This window comes from Lissotriton vulgaris, unplaced genomic scaffold (assembly GCF_964263255.1).
Source record: "Lissotriton vulgaris unplaced genomic scaffold, aLisVul1.2 SCAFFOLD_352, whole genome shotgun sequence".
Taxonomy (NCBI): Eukaryota; Metazoa; Chordata; class Amphibia; order Caudata; family Salamandridae; genus Lissotriton; species Lissotriton vulgaris.
The window spans coordinates 285,709-292,291 of record NW_028245114.1 but is presented as its reverse complement, the minus strand read 5'-3'; positions in this window follow the sequence as shown (position 1 = coordinate 292,291).

The window sequence follows — 6,583 nt, the reverse complement described above, 5'->3', positions numbered from 1 at the left end:
GACGGAGTTAGTGAGTTGAGCTGGAGTTGGTTGAGTTGGAGGAGCGGAAAGAGTTCGAGCTGGAAAGAGTTTGAGCTGGAAGCAGTTGAGTTGGATTGAAGCAGAGGAGAGGAGTGGAGTTGCAGAAGGAGTGGAGAATCAGAAAGAGTTTGAGTTGAATTGGAGCAGAGGAGAGGAGTGCAGTTGTAGGAGGAGAAGAGACAGAAGATGCTTGGAACAGAGAGAAGACAGACAGTCAGTGAGCTGGAACGGAAGGAAGCAGTCAGAAGCATTTACTTATCAGGAGTAGTTGTGAATAGCTGGAGTCTGAAGTAATGCCTTTTAGAAGAGACTGAAGTTATATCGTGGATTAATCTGTGGGAGCAGCTGGAGTGAATTGGACATTGGCATGGAGACAATCAGATAGAGTGAAGAAGCTAGTGGAGCAAACGATTATCAGAGCGGCAGAAACCATTAGACTGAAGTTGGAAGGTGGAGAGAGTTCGTGGGGGAGAGGAATCCAGTGCAGAGTGATCAGCGCAGATGTGTGTCCAAGAGTGCAGGAGAGGATCTAAGACGAGCTAAGGCACAGACGAGAGAGAAGCCCAGATGACAGCTAGAGCAAGACCTCATACCCCTCAGGTGATATGGTTCTTTACTTTTCAAACATTAACCTTGTCCTTATACTGTATGTCTAATCCCTTTTCTTTCAGCGGTGTGTTACAGTTCCTGTTAGTCACAAAGACCCCGCAGATAACATTGTCCCTGTTATATGTCTAATCCCTTTTCTTTCAGCGGTGTATTACAGTTCCTGTTAGTTACAGAGACCCCGCAGATCTGGGTATGTGTCTATTCCCATTCTATTGTTATTGTAATAAAGATACCCCAGTTCTTAGTGAACCAGTGTGCATGTGTTGTTCTTATGATAGAGAGCGTTTAAATCAAGGAATAACTCTTGCATACAGTGTGTGTCTCTTGTTCTTAAAGCACAGGTAACCTTTCCTTCTAGTCAGGTGTTACAGCCAGAACAGATGCTGCCCCTGATCAGGTAAGTAGCCACTGAATAATTAGGGAGAGAGAGGAGCCCTTGGGCTAAGAAAATAGATAGACACTAAGTAATTCGGCCATTCCATAATATTATTGTAGTAGCGATCCTTTAGTGAATAGTGAGAGAAACTTCCCAACATAGAGAGAGAGAGCTGAAGGTATTCATAGGAAAGTGATCGGCGTTGGTAAGCGGCGTTAAAGAGAGCATCAGGTGGAAGCCTCATGTGTAGGTCCGCCGGATTGTGGACCGGGCTGTGAGTAAGAGAGCACCAGGGGTGAACCTGGTGTGGAGGTCCGCCGGATTGTGGACCAGGCTGTGAGGGAGAGAGCACTAGGGCTGCAGACCAGTGTGTAGGCATGCAGGATTGCGTGTCGAGTGAGCACTGATGGTGATCAGTGTGTAATGGTAAATAATCAGAACTGCCCCAGGGTAGATCAGTTTGGACCCATGTGGTCGCGAGACTATGAGGTATGAGTGTGGTGTAGGGCATGGACGTCCTTAGTAATCAGTGAGCATTCCTAGTAATCCCTATAGATTTAGTGGTGTTTCTGATGATATGAGCTTGTATATTGCGAGTTCCCCATCCTCAGGTAGGTACCCAGGTGCCTGGATAGATGGGCCCTGAGGAGGGAGGTGGTTACGTTTTGGCCAGGTTGGTGGTGCTCTGGTGAGCTGGTCCTATCTGGTTTGAGAATCTGGTCATAACACTGCCCTAACTCAACACTTTACTCTTCCGTTTGACCAGCCTGCTCCCTACTGAGTCCACGTCTTCCCTAAGTGCTATCAGATTTTCATTGAGGTCCGTCTTGAGGGTCTCCAGTGAAGTGGACAAATCCGTTTTCAGCTCCTCACATAACTCCATTTTGAAATCACAGACGGAGGTCAAGAAATATTCTTTTCTAAGCGCCATAATGTCTTCTCCTTTTGATGATTAGCTTCCGTAGGCTTAACCCCTTCAGTGCTCATGACAAGGTCAACTCGTCATGGGTTTTACCTGCGCTGTGCTTATGACGAGTTGACCTTGTCATGAATAAAGGCTTTTCAAGCTTTCCAGCACACAGCGGGAATTGCCTGTAGCACCCAAGGTGTTAATAAAGAAATTGGGTACTCTATTGTTTTGTTGTTCCTTTAGCTGCATAGGGAAAGTCTTTGTCCCCCCTAGGCTGACGTCGGGAAGAAGGATCTGATAGTAGGCACTCTTGTTTATCATGATCCCACCCAGGAGTAGTAGGTAGGGGATTACACCTACCCGCATGTACCTGGAGGAGGGGCTGATATATCTGGCCTTCCTCTAGGAGGATCCGGTGCTTGTCACAGACGAGAGTTAGTGCCTGCTGGATTACATTGTAGCAATACCTCCGCTGCTTCTTGCCTCGCTGAAGTAAGAACGGCCCATTGTCTAAGAAGGTTAGTGTAACCCTAGAACAACCCGATACTGTTTTGGAGGAAGCCTAATGGGCTAGTGTCCAGTCGTAATCAGACATTATGCTTCGGCTCGAGACGGGGGAATTAGTTTCTCTTTTCCTGCTCCAGCTAAGATATTGACGGCATGGGATCCCCCTTGTGACTGGAATATGCTGCAGAGGCCCGTACATGCTTAGCAAGATCGGTAGTTCATCTATAGTGAGCCATCTTGGGGTCAGGCAGCGCAGAACTACTTTTCATTATTTCCCTCTTCGGGACTGGCATGCTATTATCTTGCAGTGGCGCGCATGCTAAATTCCTATAGACCCATCTCACCCAAGGATCTTCTGTAATCCAATTTCACCTGGAGGTGCTTATTGCCATCTGGCGCTCCACATGGCCGCCATCTTAGGGTCAGGTGAGGCCCGGTGGCCTTAACTTTTCTATTTTTGACCACAAACAGGAGAATGAATTGCTCAATTCTACTAAGAAAGAAATCAGATTAGCTTACTTTAAGAAATGAGCTAATAAAATAAATTTAAAATGGCTGTCAATCTGGGACGACATCCTGAAATTCTAAACAGCATTTATTAAAGGTGAGGTCTATCTTTGCGGTTCTACAGTCCTCCAATTGCTGATTTAAGAAGAGACGCTTGTTGGATTATAATGGATTATAATGTTTCTGACATTTTACTGTGCCCTGCGAACAATCGCAGAGGAGACAAGACAGCCACCAACAGCGCGCTCCACCATGACACCTTGTGCACCATCACTTGGCCATGAGCAGCAGGAAGACTAGTTGTTCTATATGCCTTCCAGTGGTGCAGGGATGCCCTTGATAGGTGGTATGGCAGGCCTCACCCCAGCTCACCGGCTCAGTACGCCTTCTATCAGTGCAGACTCCTTGATAGGTGGGATGGCGGACCTCACCCCCAGTACAGCGGCTCAGTACACCTTCTAGTGGTGCAGTGTCGCCCTTGATTGGTGGTATGGCAAGCCTCACCCCAGCACAGCGGCTCAGTACGCCTTCCAGGAGGTGTAGGGATGCCCTTGATTGACTGGGATGGCAGGCCTCACCCCCATCACAGTGGCCCAGTACGCCTTCTAGCGGTGCAGGGACTCCTTGATAGGTGGGATGGCAGGCCTCACCCTAGCACATCGGCTCAGTACGCCTTCCAGAGGTGTAGATACTCCTTGATTGGTGGTGTTAGAAATGGGATTTCTGGTTGGCTGAGACTTGTGCCAAAGCCAGGCCGAAACCACCACTGTAGTCAGGGCAAGGGAGTCACACGCCAAGATAACCCCTGCTCATCCCCTTGGTAGCTTGGCACGAGCAGTCAGTCTATCAATATGGTAAAGTGACGAGAGTGCTGCACCACTCGAAGAAATGTATAAAACGGAAGCAGATTTTTGCTGAAATCCGCCGGGGGTCATTGCGCCCGTAGGACTGAATTAAGTACATGTGCGAAGGCAGCTTATCAAGAACTGCTTCCGTTTTATAAATTTCTTCGAGTCACGATATCTTGAAACTAACCTAATGAGGATATCCTGACGTTCTGTCAGTTGCCCGACACACTCCACGGCCCCCCTCATTTCTGGATACATCTTTTGCGATTCTGAATTTTTTTACTAGTACTTGTACTATTACAGTGGTGCAGCACTTTCGTCACTTTACCATATTTATAGAGGGAAATCAACTATTTAATCTGTACTTGTACCATTACAGTGGTGCAGCACTTTCGTCACTTTACCATATTGATAGAGGGAAAACAACTATTGAATTTGCCCTGACGAAGCTCCCGTGGTTGGGGAGCGAAACGCGTTGGCTGTCCTGTGCACTTTGAAAAAAACTGAAAAAAAAAGAAAAATCTATTTTTGCACAACTCTGGCCTCTTGCAATTTACTTTACGACTGGTGCTGCCTCCACACTTTTCAAATTTTCTATCTGGGATTCCAGTGGGACCGAACCACAGCAGGTCGTGGAGGTTGGACAGCACAATAAGAGTGAACATTTTGTGGAACTTTGGAAATTTGAGGTGCTTGCCGTGTGATCTGCTGTGGAAACTCTCTCTTTTCCATTACCAACATGAACACAAAGACCATCACCTTGCGTAGAATTACATCAGGTACTGACCCCCAGACCAACTTGGCCGCTCAGGGGCTCAAACGCTTTTTGTCCAAAATGTCAGTGCTGGGCTGCGCAGGCAGCCAAAGAAGAATGCGCAAGGGGTTTGGAGCCTAAACGATGCTGCTGCCCACTAAGTGCTGGGCAGCTGGGGAACTGAGCCTGGGCACCAGCGTGCACCCTGGCTCTCCTCTGGGGCTCTAAATAAACAACAGTGCCCCCAAAACAATGTGGGAGCCACGTGGGCTCCGAAACAAATGTGCCCCAAATCACGTTGGAGCCAAGGGACTCTGAACCATCAAGAAATGCTGCCACATGGGGGGAGCGACCCGCTGCCAACCGGGGCCGCTCTACGCCAACAGTAACTGCCCCCGCACTGGTGGAGCCTCTCAGGCTCTAAATAAAGTGTTGCCCGCAATGTAGGAGCCACGGGGCTCGGTATGGCCAAGAAATGCCCTAAGCTGCAGCAGCCACCCTCTGGCAAGTGGGGCAGCTGCGAGCACCGACAATGTGCTCCGAACTCGCCCCCCCATGTGGCACAACACAGCCCCACTCACCGGGACCTGTGGCGGTGGCTCATCTTCCGGCGCTGCTTCCTGGGACGGCTCTTGGTCTCCTCACGTCGGGTCGGGGGTGGGCTGGCACCAACCATGTGCCTCCGTCACTGACTGATGCGGGCCTCTCTCCAAGCATGGGAGTCCCACGCTACACAGCCCGGCCTTCACCCTGTCCTCGCGGACTCTGCAGCACGTCCCACTGCGGAGTGAGCTCCTGCCTGGGTCCTTTGATGCGGCACTTCCCGGGCCACACGCAGGAGCACGGGGTAGGCTCCCAAAGCTTCCTGTCTAAACCCTTCCGGGTCAGGCCCCGCCCAGCTCACGGCAAGGGTTACCTGACTTCCGGGATTTCTCCGGGTCGTGGCGGTGAGCTTTACACGGCAAAACGAGCGGTAGGCACCCTCAATAGCACCAAATAAGCGGGATGGGCACCCGCAATTCAAAATGTAACACACCACGAAGATGTAGGGTGGGCACCTGCGCACCACCAATCAAAACACGACACGCCAGAGATGCGGGGTGGGCACCCGCGCCGGAAATAAGCAAAGGGGGATCCCCACGCCGGGGAATCCCTCAAGGAAGGTATCGCTGCTCCAGCGGCGCAATGTGCTATTTTTAGAAGGGGGAGGCCAGCGCTTCCCAGGCGCTGGCAGGCAGAAAATCCGAAAGTCCAGGGAAAGTATTTTTACAAGGTAGAGGAGGGGCAAAGGCTGGGCCCAGGGGCCAGCTCACAGGGCCCTCCAGGCATGGAGGCAGTCCCCAGCGGAGGTCCTCCTGGCGCCCAGCAGCAGCAGCAGCGGGCCCCCCTTAAGTTAGGATCAGAAGAGAACATTTTACATGGGGTCACAGCCCCTTTTTATACACATGAATCCTTTGTCTCAAGCTGCAGGGCAAGGGGAGAACCAGTCGCAGCTGGTTCTGGAGCACTTTGCTGTGCTCAGCCCCTCTCCCTATTCACAGAACAGGCTAGGGTCATCAGTCGCACCACAGGGGGCGGAGCCAGCATTGTGTAGGGAACGTCCAGCCCTATTCAGGTCCCAGGCGCACTACTCCCTCCCATCAACATGCAGATCTCTCCATTCACCACCGTTGAGGACACATCCTGACTCCTGGAGCCAGGCACACCAGCCAGCTCCAGCCAATCACAAGCCAGACAGTCAAATCACATTCACTGTACAGACATGCCAACTTCTAGAAGTGGCACTTCCAAACTAGACACAATAAATCCGCACACATCATCGCACAGAATTCAATCACACAAGTCTGCACATACCAAACTCGCCCCTGCACTCCCCGCACATCAGGAACTACCATGGACACACATATCCCCCATGCATTCCTATGGGAGGCAGGCCAATTTCACCACATGCACTCTGGGCCATAGTGGTAAAGTGCTCAGAAGCCAAAAAACAACCAACACCAGGTCACATATATAAGCAAAAAGTTGAGGGGTGAACCTGCCAAAAGGGC